Below are 20,493 nucleotides of genomic sequence, written 5' to 3' on the forward strand. Positions count from 1 at the left end.
TTAATAACAGTTCAACTGGGAGCGGGCAGCGTAGTTGGTAAATCGATTGCCTTGTACGCAGCTCACCTGGGTTTGAATCCCAACCCCGCACATAGGGTTAGAGATTTTTCTTAAGAGATGTTTCTAACCCGAAGAGTTGAAATAACCTTAAGGTTAAAACCTCTATAATCGAAACAAAAAAGAACATTTCACATCACGAAACTTTGCTGAAAGAATCATATTTTTATATTTAGAAATTTCGGAGAAATGAAGTTTTTCCTATGGCACCGCAATGAATCACTTTTTAAGCACTTTTATTTCAGTTTTATAAGCATTCTTTTGTCGGCCATAAACCGCTCCCTTACGCTGATTAGATTGACGGTATTAAAACATCTTGAACTATTATTTCTCCTTAGTGGAGAAAAATTTAGGCAAAACTATTTTTCTCCACTAAGGAGAAAACTGTTAAAAACCGCATTTGCGCGTGAAGGGCACTAAACCTATAACTAAATTAGTTATGAAATTTGCGTTCGGAAGTATAGGAACGGATTTGAAATTCACATTTGACAAAGTAAATCGCGATATCCTGATCACCTAAGAGAAAAAAATTGGCTGCACGACTAGATTATGTAACTAATTTTAATCGTATCTCGTTCCCTCCCCAAGGTTGCGGGGTTTGGCAGTATTGCAAACATCATCAAGCATATTGCATGGATCAGTGCTACAGAACCTCTGACAGACAATTGTTTTAAGATGGTTATTGCATTAAGCCTCGATAGTGGTGCATTGAGGAGACCGAGTGGGCTTATGCCTCTTTTTATGTCCTATGTTTTTTCATACTCTGCACCTGCGCATACTAATGCTTAACCAGTAGTCTGTGCACGGTGACGTAGCCGACTGGCGGGTTGACGTGGATAGTCTTTTGCTGTGTGCTGTATTTGTAAACATTGTTCCACAGTTTGATGGCGGTATTCGTGGGCGGAGCTCACAGTGGGAGTCATTGTGTGTCCATTTATCGGTCGACTTCGCCAGCGTGCATAGACTAATTAAATCAATTTAATAATCAAATTAATATGATAAATACATAATTAGAAACCTAGTAGTCGTCGTTTTGTAATATTCGTAGTTTTTAGTACTAGTGTACAATTGTTACGTACTAGTCGTACGTCTATCTGTGTATGTGTTCGTCTGAGTATTTGTGACATTTGAGTCGGGGAATGGATGCGGAACTGGCGTATAATACATCCAGTGTTCAATTTGTGCATTTGGTTCCATTCATTCGGGAAGGTCGGATTGGATAAATTAGGGTATAACAAATTTACCGACGCACTTGAATCATCCATTCCCGGTCAGCACAGCACGATGAAAGTCTAACAGATGGAAAGTATACATTTGCTACATTTAGACGAGTTTGATTGCATGTTACATGTGTTTTTCTATTCTACTTCATTACTCTGTTTCTTTTGTACATCTATTAGGTTGCTTTTCCATACACTTCTAATCATGCTCTTTGTATCTTTTTTTCTTTATTCGGCATGTTATGATTCCTTTTATTAGTACATACCTACTATATGCTATCTATACTCATTTAGATACAAACGCTCGTGGCTTTCGCGTTAACACAAACCTGGTCACAAAGGCGACCATGTAATTGTAATAATCCACACATACTTACGCCCGCGATTTAGCTTACATGAAAACACCCCGGTAGTTAATTAATCGTAGCATCTATAATCTTCCAAACGCGGTCTCAAGCATTAACCCACCACTCGCGCGATCATGAAACAGTGACGTCCGGTAGTCTTATCTCGGTCCTAGCAGTCTGGACTAATGCCTCCAGTTGGACCAATAAAAACGTGACGCTCATATTCACTAAACAACACGTTCTATGGTGACATGACCTGGAACTCTAGTGATATGGGGAAATGGACTCTCTTCTACTATCAGTACCATACACTAAAAATTAAGCATCAGATTCACGGTCCGCGCGCGATTATTCAAGAACACACGCGAATGTGCGAAAGGCACACAGTTATAAAATAGAATTTATACACGCGAAGTAACATACACGTTAGCACAGGCGACATACAAACGCACAAGCGATCGAACACGCTAACATACAAATGCTCCAGTCCTTCGCGATGATACACGCGATCGCGAAGTCCCTACGCCCGCACATACCTGAACCTACAACGAATATCACATTCAGAATCACGGCCTGCTACAATTGGCCTAAAGCAGCGTTTTAGTGGGCGTCATTGCCTGTCTAGTCTTCAATTGCAGTGTGATTCTGACGGGGATCCCATCCGAGAACCTTGCTCTACAACTCCAGTAGGATAACTCTCGAAAAAAATGTATTTCAAAATGTATTTCCAATTCAAAATGCTCATGAAAAATTGTCCTTTAAAATGCAGATGTTTATATGTTATTTTAGATTTTCTTTCGACATAATGTGTTACTTCGTGAAATTATGACCTATTCATAAGTTATTCAAGTTTTTTTTTTATCAAAACCAATATGTTTTTCAAAATAAACAGGAAATTTCCCATTAATACTAAGTTTCCAAATCAGGAATGATCTGTGTACGACTGTCTCGATATACTTGCTTCAATAAAAATACAGAACTGTAACGTGACAGATTCTGGTTGTATCGCGACAAATCATTGAGAATACTTCATAAAATCGAAAAGAAAAATTTTTCTTCAGAAAAACTCTTCTTTGATTTCCAAGCTTCAACATAAAACTGTGTTCATGCAAATTTGGGGGACAACGGAAATGACTTCTTCAATTTATTCGGGCAACCTCCAAACTCACTGCGAAAATTGTGTAACGTGACAGACGTATAGAAATGACAATAAAGCGAAACCCGTTCATGACAGAAAATAACTTTCTGTATAAAAATGTGCAGCTTAGTGACCTTAATAATGTGCAATTGTGATAGAATCTGATTTTATCGTTTTTGCAGACTTATCTTATGAAATATACGTAAACTTGTAACGTGACAGACAGAAGCCTTGACCATATTCGTAAATCTGCTGTGCATATGTTTCGTTAGGTCGATATAAATGTTCGAATTTTTCGTACATATAATAAATCGTATTTTTTCTTAAGAGTCTTTTTTCCGAAATCACGAAAAGAGTATGAAACTCTTACAGCTTACAACGAATTGGTTTGATGAAATATACGAGAATCTTTCTAATATTTATACGAGCTCCTTCAGTAATATGAACGATTTTTTCTAAAGCCCCCAAATTTTTTATGTAAGTCGTGTGGTTTCCGGCGGGCTAAGGTATTGCTCCGTACCGAAGACTTAACCTGGACGGACCTTAAGGTTTTGCACTATAGCCTATATCCATTCTATATTGAGTTAATCACTGGCATATAGTCACCTTTTCTGAATCGCTATTTACGATTGTGTACCAACGTTTTAGGTTTCTTCTGGCGGTTGTACAATAGCCGTAAAGGTTGAAGTCTAATTCTAACACTTAGTATTGTAGTAGCATGTATTAATATACCGGCTCTTCCACGCCAAGGTATAACTTTTAAAGCTTTGGTTTAAAAACCGTATTTAAAAAAAGCAAACTTTCAAGTCGGAAATTTTTGAAGTTTGCCTAAGATCAAGCTGTCGAATTACACAAAAAGTTTTTTGTGTGGCAAGCGATCTGAAGATGTGTCAAAATAAGCCAGTTCTTTTTATTAAATCTGGAACCGTCTACCGACAAATCTACATTGACGAATACATCCAAAAGTGACTTCTTGAGGTCTCATGACACTAGCTTTGTACTACTTTTGCTTTACTAAACAGTGGTAAACATTTGAACACTCTGTCAGAGAATGTAGGGCCATCGGAAGCTAAAACTTCTTCAAAATCATCCAGTGCAGTACTCTGCGTCACTCTTTCAAGTTTTAACCGCTCATATGGTAGTCCGTCGTTGGCAGTATTGCCCTTCTCCCATCCATCTTTCTTCTAATCCGCCCTTGTCGTAGTGTTTATTATATTTATTACGCAATAAACATGTCGTTTGAAATTTGGCATTTAACCCAATTATGGGAACGTGTCTGATAGTGAGAGTGGATATCCCAACTTGTCATTAACATTTCGCAGTAAATTTCTTCACATTTATTTGAGATAATATAGATATTATCTGCTATACTTTTTTACGCTTGATTTGTACTGAAAACTTTGGAAATAATCATTGAAGTGTTTATAAGAAGCAATACTCCCGATGGCCGGCTATTCGGAGTTCAAATTGCTCGTTTCGAATTATCGGAAATCGACCGCGAGCGACTTTCGACTTGGTAAGATCATATTGTCTATAGATGAATAGATACCTCTATTATATTCCACGTGGCCTTATCCTACTATGTAACGGCCCGCGGAAGAATACATAAAATTCCTATTCTGCATTTATATTTCTACTGGAGGTCGCACTTCTAAAAAATTTAAATCTAAAATGAAAAGAAAATAGCGCTTGAGTACTTATCTAAATCACAATATCTACCAAGATATTTCCTTAATCAATACAATCCTGCGACACTTGTGGATAATGCAGAGAATTCCTCGGTCATAATAGTCATAAGTGTTGAACTAACATTCCTTCCCATCCCAAAATTTACCTGCATGTGCGTGGCCATCTATGTTATTGATCATACTATAATCTTAGTCCCTTTAGGTTGCACGTTGAGTATGATGTATTACTCCCAAGTATCATACAATTGGTTCAATATACAATTTCAACAGGCTTTGATCAATCACGGAAAGCCCACGGGCGGTCAACTGAGCTAAGCTAAAAAGTCGATGTTGTCAAGCGTCGATGCGAAAAGATTGAATGAAAATATCATATGTAAGAATACGAAAACTTTCTTTCGATGAATAAAAAAAAATCGAACGACTAACGAAATCGTTCAAAGTACAAAAAGTAAATTGCGCCCTTTATGAAAATATTCGGACTGCATATATAAATATTATTGAAAGCACGAAGCATTTCGTTTCATTTATGAACAATAATTTCGTCATCGACGATAACTTTCGTACAACCTAAATGAAATGTGTAAACTTACGGCAAATTTCCTTTAAAAAGTCGTCATTTTTCTAGTTCGTAAAATGAACGATACTACTTTTCTCCTATTTGCTTTGAGTAACGTTTTTCTAGTGCCTACAAGATTCGAAACTTTTCAACACGACTGTTCTATACCGATCCGAGATGTGCATGCCGTTTTGCCTTAGGCAGGATTTTGCCTTTAAGAAACCGTAAACTATAGTTTTACATTCAAGTCACTAGATAATCTTGCTTGTTCAATATATACCCGGGTAACGGTGCACTGTATGTTTCTCATTTGTGTCTGTCATCTCGGATTAGACATTCAACAAATTTCCTGTAATGGCAGATTCAACTATACGACTCATGTAATATCAGTTACAAACAATACGCAATCAGTTCCCAGAACACCAAGCACGCAACGATTGCTCGGGGTAGTCTATTCAGAAGCACGCGAGAGTTTACACTAAATGCTCAAATTACCTAAGATTGTCTTTACTCGCCCACTCGCCATTCTAATTACTCGCTAGAAAAACTTTTGGATACTAACTAGCATGGCGTTGAACTTTGTGTTGGGCCTTCATCGATATTTTTCTTTATTTCCGTGCTCAACGCAACAGATGGTTATTCGCATGCAAGGGGTGTCTCTCTGCTGGAGTCCGAAACTCTGCCGGACAAACCACTTTGTCGGCACGAAGAAAAACGGCTGAAAACTAATTCAAGGACAATTGCCGTTCAACCTTCCTATGTCTGCATGTATGTGTGTCTTCGGACGTCAACTTCAACTTTTCCGGCAAAGTTTGGTAGCGAAGCAAAACAATAAAATAATATTTGCACTTGAACAGAACCAGACATTCAAGCTTTCGGCTGATGCAATTATACAATTAAGAGCCTTCGTGTGCAGGTTTATCTGCACAGCCGTCAAGTCAAACGGCTCGAAACCGGCCGGGAGCTGGCTCCCCGACCAGCGTTGATTTACTTAGTTGCTTACAAATACACTGACACTAAAGACATAAGCTCGCGATACAGGTCGGGCTCTGCAGTCAGCTCAGAGGTAATAATAGGCGAACGAAGCGGATCATGCCGAGCTGCTGCACTTTCAAGGTCTCCTTTTTCACGATCGCTAGGTAGACCCGCGCGTAGACATTCACATGTTAAAGATTTGGCTGATTGAACGAACGTTCAATCCAGCGCGTGGCGTTAAATATTACCTTCACTCGGACGCGATAGGGTCAGTTTTCCTAGCCAACCGTCATCGATCGCCGCGGATCCAATTGGCTGCAATGACACATTATTTCGTCTGAGCATCGATAATCGGGTTAATTCTGCTAGCTGGCGGCACTTCCCGTCACTCAGGAGGTAGAGGTCGTCAATTGATCGTTGGCTGTTCGGAGTTTTTGTAGTTCGATATAACGAGCAGCAGACGCGGTCGGATCAAGGTGGTTTGGAACAGTCGGTCAAAGGCGGGTTACGTAATGTGGTTTGACGAGATGCATACTAGTGATGTTTCAAACGGGGAGTGTACATTTGAATATAATTTGATTAACACGAATTTGTTTGAACTTGAATATTAAAAACCAACGTGGGTCAATATTAACAATGTTGTCAACGAGTCCATAACCTATTTTTAGCGCACAGGACTGGCAGACGAGGTCTGTGATTCATGATCAAAACGGTGGCAACAAACTTAGTAGTTTTTATGACACATAACAGCTAACTAAACTTGTTTCAGATAAACCATAACTAAAACTGTGTTTTCTTCTCTTTACAGGTTAGCCGAGTACATCCAGGTTTGTACAACAAATACAATACTACACCAATATTAATAATGAAAAACACCATCAATCAGATACTAGTATTTCAACTATTACTTATATACTATAAGTAATATTTGAAATACTAGTATCTGATTGATGGTGAAAGCAACTGTTTTTCATTATTATTAATAAATTAATTGTGACATTCCACTAAGTTATGAATTTTGTAAAAAAATGTATCATGAAATTATTAATATTCACAGAAATATTCAAATACATCGAAGTTTTACAACTAGTTATGATATTGTTTCATAAGTTGCTGAATCTAAAATAAAAACTGTTTCTGTTATGTGTTATTTTGCATGCACGATTTATACAACAAATTATGTTATACAGCAGGTCACTTGAACATTGATTAGTTCATGAACATACTGAGATGCTTTTACTAGTTTCTTTGGTTTATTTGGGGTTTAAGCACATATTGTCATGTGAGCACCTGCCTCGACTCATATTCGGTGAGGGCTACCAGGAATAAGTGTGAAAGTTTATCAAAGTCTGGTCGAAATCTGCGCCATATTTTTCTCTCGTTGGCTAACTAGCTCCGTATGGTAAACTGAAACATGTAGATGGAGAAGAATTCCAATTTAGAGTGGCTCGACATATAACATTTTTGAACAAAACACTTTTTGAGTTCCTTTTGTGGTCCTAAATGTATGTGCAAAATTTGGGAGCGGTCGGTTGCTTCCCGGGTTTGCGCATTGCGTTCAAAGTTTGTATGGGATTTTATATGGGGAAATCAATTATTTTGGATTTACGTTAATAAAGATAGCTATTTCGCTCAATATGAAAACCAGCTTAATAAAACTTGGTTAACAATTTTGTCAAAGATGGTAACTTGCTACGAGTTTTCAAAAAATAATTATAACGATTTTTAAACTTATCGTTCAATTCAAATGCAGAAATTCATTATTTCTTCCAACACTGTCAGTACACCATTGACATCGATACTTTAAACTTAAATAAATGAGACTATAGTCATCGCAGAAACTTGGTACCTTTAAATGAAATGTTCAGAATGAATTGCTGAATAACATAGACGTAGTCAGAAAATGAAAAGTTGAGTGGGGGGGATTGTGTACTCCCCAGTTCCCTTTTTAGATAGTTTAGTATAACATAAGGAGTGCATCTTCAACGTAGGTTTATTAAAAATTAATCTTACGTGTTTGAGTGCTACTACTTAAGGAATCTGCTGTTATCTCATTTAAAATGGTCCAACAATATATATATATATATATATATATATATATATATATATATATATATATATATATATATATATATATATATATATATATATATATATATATATATATATATATATATATATATATATATATATATATATATATATATATATATATATATATATATATATATATATATATATATATATATATATATATATATATATATATATATATATATATATATATATATATATATATATATATATATATATATATATATATATATATATATATGTTTTACACATTTTAAAAGCCTATTTATTAGCCGTTTAGAGTCAAAATTTAAAAAAATGCATATCTATAGATTCCTTGAAGTCTCGGATTTGTTTCTATTAACGTTTTCGTTTGAGAATCTAGGAATGGAACCTGGATAGTTACTTCAAACAAACATTTTTGATGAAATTGAGTTAGGTTCACGCAAAACAGTGGTGATGTTAGAAAAAACTGAAATATATTTCAGGTTAGAACCCAAGACAAGGAGGGTGAGAGGCCGCCTGTTGTGATGACAGACGGATGATTTTTTTCGTAGGTATTCACAACGGTTTTCGAGTGATGGGAATACTGTTGAAAAACCAAATTTCTTCCTTCACGACCCTGCAATCTGGCTCAGCCTATGCTCAGACCGCGCTTTATACATATGACCATCAGTATCCCATGTGTCAGTAAACTTAATAATCTACCCATTACGGATAGCCCTTGGTGGGAGCATTCATGTAAAAACATTTATAGAGACTCCAGTTGAATCACAATCTGATGTTCAACCAGTAAAGCATAGTCACTGTTTAACTTTCTTATGACAAGCGCCTTTTGGCAGTTTTTCGAGAAGACGAAATTTCAAAGTTGAAGATTGAAAGTGTATACATAATATTCCGAAACAAACTGCGACTACTTTTCATTTATACCTGGATTTTCAAATGACATCTCCGTCCGCGGACTATCTGAACACGAAATTACCACTGCACCAAAAAAGCCTAGACGCATCAAAAGGACCTGGACCTGGCGGAATTGCACCAATATTTTCAAAAAATCAGGAGAATACACTCCACCATTACTACATATTTTCAACATGTCACTAAAAATGGAATATTACCAGGAATATGAAAATTATCCTTTTTAGTTCCAATTTTTAAATCAGGTAGTAAATCGGACATCCGAAACCATCGTGGGATTGCCATTATCTCATGCATTCCAAAATTATTCGAAAAACTAGTAAATGATAAAATATTTCAGCCAATCAAAATCATATAACAAACAAGCAGCATGGCTTTTTTAAAGTGCCGCATGACAACATCAAACCTTTTACAATTTGTAACATTTACTGTAAGTGCAATAAACAATGGCAACCATGTGGAAACTCTCTGCACAGACTTTAGTGAAGCATTTGACCGTATTGACATACCTTTATTACTCTTCAAACTGCAAAAATGTGGCATAGAAAATAAACTCTTCAAATGGCTCGAATCATACCCAACGAAACGCGAACAAATAGTTCGCTTTCAGAATATACGCTCTGAACCAATTCGTGTCAACTCTGGCGTACCCCAGGGTTCCCACTTATACCCTCTTCTGTTTATTTTGTACGTAAATTTCATCACCTTTATACTCCTACATTTAAAGGTGCTTATATGTGCAGACGACATGAAACTGTTCATAGAAATAAGACATGCCAAAGACGCTGAAATATTCCAAAACGAAATCAATCTATTCCAGCAAGAGTCTACTCCAACTTAACGTAAAGAAATGTAACTCAATAACCTTCAGTAGAAAAGCTTCAAATATCCCCATACTCAGGAACCCAACTTGTAGAAAAAGGTAACATTGTACGAGATCTAGAAATAATCTTAGACTCCAAGCTCACATTTGTGGAACATAACAATACAATAACAAATAAAGCAGATAGTATGCTGGGCTTTATTAAACGTTTCAGCTATAATTTTGAGGACCCTTACCAGTCTACCCAAATGAACATCGTACACAATGTTCGCTCTGTTTCTGTGCTCATATTAAACCCACATTTTGTGTACGAACTCGACCACGCTAGTTCGTACCAAAACACGTGCACATATTCGCCTGCACAACCGAACTCCATGAACGTACACCTCTCGTACACACAGGTTCGTGGCACCAGTTTTCTCCTTCTCACTTTCATCATCACTAGCGTTAACTTTTTTGCCTTGTGTGAATCGTTCTCGTGTACGCACACGGATGTTTGAACTTGAGTTTGAACATCGTTCGTTTGGGTTCGACGTTCGAGGCGAACATGTACATCGAGACGAAGCATGTTTGAGGTTGAACACGTGTACGAAATTTTCTACATAGGCTCAAACTTGTCGATGTTCGTGGAAAGTCTGACCCTTACACAATAAAATCATTATACAATACATATGTCAAACCAATTTTGGAATATTGCAGCGTAGTATGGAAGACATACACTGTCCCGTACGAATAACGCATCGAATCAGTCCAAAAACAATTTCTTTTGTACGCACTTCATAAACTAAACTGGACGACATTTCCTCTTTCATCGTATAAAGCACGTTTCATGTTCATTAATATACAAAGAATATGCCAGGGTTTGCTTTATCAACGACATTTTTTCTCAACGAGTACAATCCGCATCATTACATTCTCAAATATAATTTGATGTACCTAGCCGTCAACCATGAACTCGTAATTTATTTCAAAAACAATCTTTAAGGACAAACTATGCTAAAAATAGCTCCACCAATAGAATGGTGCGTCATTATGATAAAAATTGTGAAATAATTCACCTTTCCATGTCTAGAAAGCAAATTAAATTTGAACTTAACCGTAGAAATAACGTATAGTATATAAATAAATACACTAAGGTTTTTTTTACACGGGGGATACGTACCGTGTAAAAAAAACCGTGCAAAAAAAAACCGCGTTAATTGCGAAATCCGTGTAAAAAAAAACCGCGTTAATTGCGAAATCCGTGTAAAAAAACCGTGTTAATTCAGAAAACCGTGCAAAAAAAAAACCGCGTAATTCCGAAAATCGTGCAAAAAAACCGCGTTACATTCAATGCAAAAGACTTAGACGATTTTAGGAAAAGGGATGATTTCGGAGTTTTATCAAAAATTTTGTAAGTCCTTTTGAAGGCAAAAGACTTAGACGATTTTTGAACAGGTTTTTTTGCACGGATTATGCAAGTAGCACGGTTTTTGCTTTTTCCGATTCCTTAGGTTTTTGGAAAAGTGGAAACGTCGGATCTTGAGGTTTCCTTTTGTCCCGCACTTTAACAATGTGGTTGTTTTCGGTACAGTGTTAACGAGTAGGCACCAAACATCGATGCCTGAGGCCATTTGGAATACCAAGATGACGACTTCCGGTCTAACAGAATTTTCAATAACCCAATCAGTATGCATATTTTCCGAGCAAGCCTAATGAGCGCATGATAGAGATCAATGTCTAAGGCCATTTTGAAATACAACATTGAGACTATCGGCTTAGCGATATTCTGTATAACTCACAACATGGAGTGTTTTGGAACTGGATTGACAAATATGCAGTTGCCAGAGGTCTGGCGTCATTGTAACACCCAAGATGGTTCTGATTGTTTAGTATAAATATCCAGCGTAAAACAAAAAGATACATTTATTTTTGTATATTTTGCATTTATAAGATAAGAAAAATGTGCTCATGAATGGATTTACTCGAATTTGAGTTGGTTCGTCTGCTAGAGCTCATCGAGCGAATCTTCATGCGAGACTCAAAGTCGAATCAAAAAGCTGACATAATCAGGGGGAAATAATAAAATCAGGTCTTCGCTGTATTATTAAGGGGGGCGTCTGGTGTAAAGTGCTCAAACCGAAAGTTATTTTGTTTTACGATTTTGAAGGCAAGGGAACAATGCATCTTTTATGTAATGTTAAGCTTTAAATTTGTACGTTTATTCTGTACGAAAAAAAATATTTGCACGGCCTTATTCTGCGCGGCATGTGACGTGAGACGACGAAACTCACCTCACTTTACGTAACTTTTCTCACCCGATTCTGAGAGTCGACTCGGGTGAGGTGAGATTCCTCATTGCGGTTAAATGGGAGTCTCACGTCACCCGAAGTGACTCTTCAGAATTGGGTGAAGTCACGTAGAGTGAGGTGAGATTAGTCGTCTCACGTTACACGCCGCGCAGAATAGGGTCGGCAGCCACGCAGAGCCACACATACGAGCGTTCCAAGAGTAGACGTCCAACCATTTCCACGTCGAGGAGCGCCGCGGCTAACACGATGACTCTTGATAAAATTGTTTGACACAGGAAATTAAGTAAAATTTGTAAAGCTTAGACTTGTAGTTACTCGATGAACCCAAAAAAAGTTCGAGTTTAGGAAAATGGCTTCATGTAAACCGAAAAATCTCATATTTTTCTGTAAAATTCGTGCACTTTTCTTCAAAATAATAGAGAGAACATTTTTTTCATTCCGTTTTCTGTGGTTCACCGACAGGCTACACATATTGTGCATTTTCATAAAAAAATCAAGTCAATTCTTTGATTAGTTTTTGAGTTATCGTGTTCACCAATTTGAAAAACGCGGTTTCGAAAAAACGCTATTAAATGATACTCCATATCAAATTGCATCACGGAAAAAATGACGTGGAAAACAATCCATTTGGTATTTTCTCTTAAAAATTTGGGTGGAAGTAGTTTAAAGTGTATTGTTCACACTGTATTTCTATCGCTGTCAGTCTTAAGAAAATTGTTACCGATAGATTGAAATCTGCGTGTGTCACAGCAAATACGCGCGAGGAATGCATGGCTGTTTAAAACAAAAGAAGTTCAGCGTGGTCACCGAGATTGCGGGAGACGATTCTAGAGGCTCAATACTAACAATTAAGCGGATAAAAAAGAAGTCGATTTTTTGCCCACTACACCAGAAGCACTCTTAAGATGAATGAGATGTACACTAAAGCAGAGATGATCCTTATAGAGATGCGCGAAGACTGAAGCCAAAAGTTCCAATCGAACCCAAAACAACGGTTCCAAACTAGCAATGTAAACAAATATGGCGGATTTAGGAAGTAATGCGTGGGGAGTATCGAGATTGAAATGAAAAGAAATGCATGTCTGCATCCTGCATCATCGATACATTTTTTCTAGTGCAACGAAAAACATGTAGACAGGCTCAGGAACGTAAATCAATGCGTTTCCAAGTTACATGATTGAGTATTGTGGGAAATATTTCAAAAAAGGGATTCGCCAAGCATTCATTAAAACTACAAGTCACTCGCTGTTTACACAATATTCCTGGTTGCCAAAACTAGCAGACAAATAATTTGTAAAACCGTGCAGCCAAATTTACTGTTTTTCTCGCCGCGTGTCTTTATATTTAAAACATCGTCTTGGCACTAAAATAGAAGTCACCATCTTAGATGAAAACATGACTTCCGGAATTGACATCCGGTATCTATTCATTAACGCTATTACAAAAATTCTCACATTGTTGTGGTAATTGAAAATTTTACTAAACCGAAGTAGCCATCTTGATTTTCGAAATGGTCTCAGACATTGATATTTGGCACCTACTCGTCAATCCCGTTCCAAAAATACTCATATTGATTGGGCTTTGGAGAATTCCACAGAACCGGAAGTCGCCATCTTGAATTTCAATATGGCACCAGACATCGATATCTAGCGTCTATTCGTCAATTCCATTCCAAAAATACCCATATTGATTCGATTTTAGAGAATTCCACTGAACCGGAAGTCGCCATCTTGGTTTTCAAAATGGCCTTAAACATCGATATCTGACGTCCACTCATCAATCCCGTTCCAAAAATAGCCATATTGATGGGGTTTCAGAGAATTCCACTGAACCGGAAGTCGCCATCTTGGTTTTCTAAATGGCCTCAGACATGAACATTTGGCATCTACTCGTTAATGCTGTTCCAAAAGCAATCACTTCCACTTTTCCAAAAATCTTCGAAATTCTTTGCATTTAAAATGGAAAAGCAGAAACCGTGTAAATTTCAAAATCCGTGCAAAAAAAACTTGGTCAAAAACCGTCTAAGTCTTTTGCCTTCATAAGGATTTTTGCTAAAACCGTGTTAATTGCGAAATCCGCGCAAAAAAAAATTGATCAAAAATCGTCTAAGTTGTTTGCCTCCAAAAGGACTTAGAACATTTTTGCGAAACCCGTGCAAAAAAAATTGTTGAGAAATCGTCTAAGTCTTTTGCCTTTAAAAGGACTTAGAATATTTTTGCGAAAAACCGTGTTAATTGCGAAAACCGTGCAAAAAAAAACCGTGCTAATTGCGAAAACCGTGTAAAAAAAGCCGTGTAAAAAAAAACCGTGCAAAAAAAAACCGTGTAAAAAAAAACCTTAGTGTATTGTAACACCATTCTATGTAGTCTACATATGCTTGATGAATTTTTTTTTAAATTCCAAGCTTTTTCCTACTTTCACCAGCCTAAACAGATATACAGTCATTAGTTATTGTTTCTAATACGTGTATAGGGTTCGAAATACTAAGGTTCGTACAGTCAAAATTAAATCTCAGATTGACGACCCGTGCGAACAATCAAAAGCCCACGCAAGTATGCAAACGGCTACTCGGTTATAGAAATGAATTCAAACACACGAAATTGTACACAGGCTAGTATGCGTGACATAAAACCGGCCATGCGATCCAATACATTACATAGAACCGCTTATGCCCTTCGCGATAATATAATTCTAGACACGCATATGAACATTCAATCGAGACCATTCGCGCACATCTACATCCGCGATCTTGCATACTTAAAACACTCCGGTGATCGAGTCAATAGTCTCAAAGGCTATTATACTAACACGATTTCCCACTCTATTATGAATTGGTCTCGTACGAATCCCCTGTTTTTGGTTCCAATAGCCCAGGTCCATGCTTTAATCTTCGTCTCACAAAAAAGAAACATGATCCTATACAGTAGAAGTTTTAGGGTGCCATTACCGGATACTAGAGTGATATGGTGAAACTCACTCCCTTCCAGATCTGAACCTCAAAACTCAAAACCGTGGTTTGGCGCCGAACGTCCACACGCGGTTACACGTTTATCCATACGTATTTATACACGCGAAATTACAACCACGCGACACACAAATCCTCATGATCAAATCCGTTAATATTCAAATCTACGCCAGCGATCTCACAAACATAACAACGTGAACTTCTACGAAATTATAAACACAGTCTCAAGTACGATTACACAAACGCGCGTTCCTATGTTAACCTGGATCGGAGGCTCCTACCATCGGTTCTAACAGTTTGAGAGTTCTAAAACAATTATGCTATATACACCAGACAACAAGTTTCAGGGCGACATTGGTCGAGAACTCTAGTGATATGGGGGAACTCACATACTTACACCGTAAACGGTGTAATGTATTAAACATTAGATTCGCGGTCCACGAGGACATGCATTAACTCACTTGAATACGCGAAGGGCCAAATGGTTATACAAACGCATTTATATACGCGAAGTTGCGTATAAGCTAGCACACGCGAAATAGAAACGACCACAAGTTCAAATACGGTAACATACACGCTTGAACGATTTCCGAGCAAAGTCAAACATCAAAATTACAGCAAGCACTCAGACATCATATACTGGAATCAGAATATATTGGCTCAAATGGCACGTTCCCCGTACATAGTCGGGCCTATCGGCTTAAACATTTTCAGATATGACAACATACTTTGATGTCATTTTGCTAAGCTTACATGCTTTGAAAAACTTTTGCTTATGTTTCTTTGACAAAACGTCAGATTGATTACTTATATTGTTATCAATGAAATACTTTAACATCTCATTGAGTTTTCAATTTGCTCTCAGCGATAGCACAAATAGTTTTCTGTTTGATGTCATTGGTCAATTTTTCTGCTGTCGATTTTGATCTTTTAACCATTAAAACGACCACAACATTTCCTAGAAATCAAATTTTTATTCATTTCATAATGATACATTATTATTAGTACGTTTATTTAGAGAATTTGAAGCAAAATTGGATTTACGTTAGTACGCCGAATGTCATAAAAATAAACAAAACATACGACAGCAGCGTTCATACTCGTCTGGATGTTAAATTTCGTTGGTAGATTTTAAGGTTTTAACCGAACAAAAGCTTTTGAAATCACCACATTTTTCAGTACCTATTATTATCGGCCTGTCCTATGATCAACTAGGTGTATTGAAGACGAGTTTGAGAAATTCAATATTTTTAATTGCTTTTATAAAAAAATGTGCGCTGTTGGGGTAAAACCGACACCCTATGGTTAGGGTAAACCCGACACGCTGTTAAGATGGTTGTGTATACTTGCGATTCATTTCAAAATACTGGAGATCTTTGTGACACTTCAATTAGCCTATTAGAACACTATAGTATTAGCACAAATACACAGAAATACTTTTATTGTGTGTATTTCTTGTAAGTCTCTTTAAAAATCATAAATTGGAATTTTTGCTTATCTTATTCTATCGAAGCTTTTGCTATTTCTGCAAAAAGCTCATCAAACCGAATTTCTAGTGTTCTCTTGGTTTGTCATAGATGAACTTTATCACAATGAGACAATGATCTTATGTATACCCCAATAGATCGTTGATGATCAGAGTCCGAAAAATCAAATCTGAAAAAGATAAGAAGTGCGTGTGTGTCAATTATAAGTGAATGAATCCAGTTAGCAGAACGTAGAACGCTTGCAAATCTTCTCTTACGAAATAAAATGACACTGGAGGTTGCAATGATGTGCGCAAGGATTATTTGGAAATACTCATATCAATAAATAATCCTATAGTATAAAGTACTCTTATTTATAATACTACGCTTTCGAACTTTCTTCCCCTCACTACATGATGAAGCAATAAAAAGCACATATTTGCATCATACATACTCACACTTTATTAAGCACGCATATATCTCATTTTTAATAAAGATAAAGATTTTAATAAAGTGGAGAGAAAATAATTTAAAGGGGGTGTCGATCTTACCCCTATGGGGTGTCGGTTTTACCCGCAGTGCCTACAAAAAGTCACTTTGTTTTCCAAGTTTTACAACCAATAATTTTTAATGAAATTAATTTTTTGAAGCGCTGAAAAAATTAAGTCTAGTTAAGAATTTTCTGAAGAAGAATTCTGCATAAAAACTATAATTTTATTGGTTTTGTGGCAACTTAGAAAAATTGTTAAGCTTAAGGTGTCGGTTTTACCCATAATTCCCCTACATCATAACATCAAGTTTAATTCTCAATTTGATATCACACTGCTCGGGTTCATCCACGCACACCTACGTCCACGAGCTTGCAAACTTGAAAACACTCCGGTGATAAGGAGAACGATTTAGCACTTATACATTAATAAAGATGGTCTTAAACGCGAACATACAAACGCTCGTTTCCACGCGATCATGAAGTATTCACGCTTCCAAATCTAAATCGTTCACTTACTAGCGCATTCAGAATCACTACCCGCTGCAATTGCCAGTGTTGGTGGGTGAAATTTCCCGCCTCGTGTGTAATTGTAGTGGAGGGACAGGGAGCCCTCCGAAATTGCACAGAGAGGCATGGATGAAGCCTGGGAGTCACTATCCATAGTCATGTGCCTGCTGCGATAGTTCTATACTTTGAAATGTCAACAACGGCGCCTGTCACGTCCTTACAGTCATTGAGGAAAGAAAGGAATGTTAGTACAACAAACGTTGTTATGTAGACCGTTTATACCGCTGCATCTCCGCGTATGCCAAGGGAAAATATTTCTGATAGTGAGATGGGGTAAATAGCTACACAACTCTGGATTATCCTTGATAAGCGCTATGATCTGTGCAACTCTCAGAAATGTTATCATGTGTTTATTGCTCTGGACAGTCTAACCTAACATTGCTTCTATTTCTTGTTATTAGGATAAAAGGTAGTCAGTTTTCATTATATTGTATTGTTCTTAGAATGTCGTATTACAGAAACGTAAATACAGAAACAAGGAATAATGAAAACTGACTACCTTTTATGCTAACAACAAGAAACAGAAGCAAGGTTAGATGCAGAAGAAAGTAATTTAATAATGTAATACAACAATGTGCATAAGCTAGAAAATGCAAAAGATACTGGAAATGAGAATGGGACTAAACATTTAATATAATGAACATCATATAATGAAGGAAAAGCAATCCAATAAATATGACAATAAAACATTTGTTCTTCGTGGTGTTATGACTACCGCAAAATGATAACCGGTTTTGGTCCTTCTCACGAATTATCAATTCGCATTCGTCATACACGATTCGTCAGACATTATTCTCACAGACAAGACCATGCGTATTCCCCACGTTATCCCTACGAATCAATTCCCTAGTTGGACAAATAAACACTAAACATACAATTTAGTTTTCTCAGTTCAATGAAATGTCGGCTCGATTTTCATCGCACATCAACGAACATTGAAAATTACCACGACACAAAATATGCAATTTTGAAAATAATAAAATGAAGACTTCTGCTTATTTTCAATAAATTAATATCAGATGAAAATTAATCATGCGAATCATTCTATAAAATAAAAAATAGGTAATGAGAGATGCGGACGAAGATAACTGACAACTTTCGACAATGATATAAATCGTGTTTCGTCACCAGGAGTTCATTGATTTCGCTTGATAAGTGGAATCTGAATATTAATAAAGGGTATTAAATTATTGGAACACAGTTAATTTGTAATTAAGTATCACATACTTATCGGATAAATACCAAATTCGTAGGATTGTGTAGTCTACACAGTGTAGACATAGTTCATTTCGATTTGTCTGTGTCAAAGCCCATGGCGGTACATGGCAACAGGGTATGCCAGAAAATGTAATTAGCAATAGAATATTGACTTTCGTTTATATATTTGCTTTATCTCGAACGCAACTCTGAAGTCATGGAAATGACGGAATTGTTAATAAAAACATGTTTTCAGCGTTGTTTTTTATTTAACCACCACAAAACTAAATTGTCAACCTTCAACACACGATTCAAAAAGCGAATCCGCTTGGATAGTTTTATTTTCAGAGAATACTGAAAACGAAAACTTTTTTTTTTCATAAAAAGGTTAATTTGACACGGCATTTGCAAAAGCTTTTTTACGCCGGGGTTTTTTTTACATAACATGTTACAAAGGTTCTTAAGACTATCACGTTATAAAAAAATTCACTTTCTAATGCTAACACTGAGGATAATCATCATTTTGAATGTTTTTAATTATACTCTATTTTCTTGAATTTATTGTAAACCTATTGATAGTTTTTCTGTAATCTTTATTTTTTTTCTTTATATCGTTTTATCTAACTTAAATGAAAACTTTTCCTTCCTTTTACCATTCTGTTGAAAAAGCTAAATCTGTAATAGATAATAATAAAACAGCTCCGTTGCTTATTCCGAGGAAGGCACTAATCCTTGGAGTGGTGGAATTTCGATCAGATACCATATAAAGCCAACAAATCGCCTGTTTGATCACGACTTGTTCAAACTATCAAGTGACTGGTGATCCCATATTCCATACATCACATTTCTCCCTCCTCAAATATGTACATGCTGGAAAAATATAGGTTTATAGGGTGAAACATTGTATCGGAAAGCTCGGACACGGCTTGTTGAGCACAGACGAATTACGCATCATTAGCAAGCGTTTTTGGCTGAACGGCGTGGTCGGTCATGCATGCACTTTAATGCGCGCGATTTAATCGACTACCGCCCAACGCACAGCAGGACGGAGAAAGAGATAAGCACCAGGCTGAGTCCATCATGTAACTTTTATGAGGTTCCATCTGCGGCTACTTTTTCACATGCCACTGGATCTTCCTACCGGGAACACGATTAAAGTGGGATTTTGGATAAACTTTGCAATCCATATGTGTGTAGAAAATAATCATAACTCACAAAATTTTGGTTAATAACAAAAGTTGCTTCTGAAAATTCAGGCTACGTATAGAAAAATGTTACCGTAAGCTTGCACGCTTCATTTTTTCGTACACAAACTACTAACTGCTTGGATCAGACAATGGAAACGCTATAACATAGCCGACTAAATCCGCACGATTATTGTGGAACTTCACTACGTGTATACTTTGTCATAGCTGAGTTGTTTAGGTCCAAATATCATGCCGCCAGCTGCACCGCCTTTGCTGCCATCCGGATTGGATTTTGATTTACGTTTCGATTTCTCACTATTTATCTACCACAGTTCCTCTTTTGTGTTGGAACTGTAAGTGCTTTTACAGTTAGCTCAAAGCAAAGAATTTTATTTTGCGTGAAGTTGTACGGCTAAATGAATAGATAGAATAAATCGTAAATTGTAAATAAACAATCTAAGTTGTCTCAATAGTTTAACTCTCTTTAATTATTTGTTTTCCTATAGCAGTAGAAAAATTACGTTTTGTTATCTCT

At 36.7% G+C, this 20,493-nt stretch overlaps 1 protein-coding gene across 2 annotated transcripts in view; it reads left to right on the forward strand.

Annotated features, from left to right (window-relative positions):
* Positions 1–20,493, forward strand: part of LOC131694898 (phospholipid-transporting ATPase VD-like) — a 198,760-nt gene that overhangs the window by 40,366 nt on the left and 137,901 nt on the right. The window contains exon 3 of one of the 2 annotated variants that reach the window (XM_058983414.1): positions 6,790–6,808. The exons of the other annotated variant lie outside the window; for it this stretch is intronic. The gene's annotated coding sequence lies outside the window, so the exon portion shown is untranslated. The remainder of the gene's footprint in view (positions 1–6,789; positions 6,809–20,493) is intronic. 2 annotated transcript variants of the gene reach the window in all.

Source organism: Topomyia yanbarensis, unplaced genomic scaffold, assembly GCF_030247195.1.
Source record: "Topomyia yanbarensis strain Yona2022 unplaced genomic scaffold, ASM3024719v1 HiC_scaffold_19, whole genome shotgun sequence".
NCBI classification, from domain to species: Eukaryota; Metazoa; Arthropoda; class Insecta; order Diptera; family Culicidae; genus Topomyia; species Topomyia yanbarensis.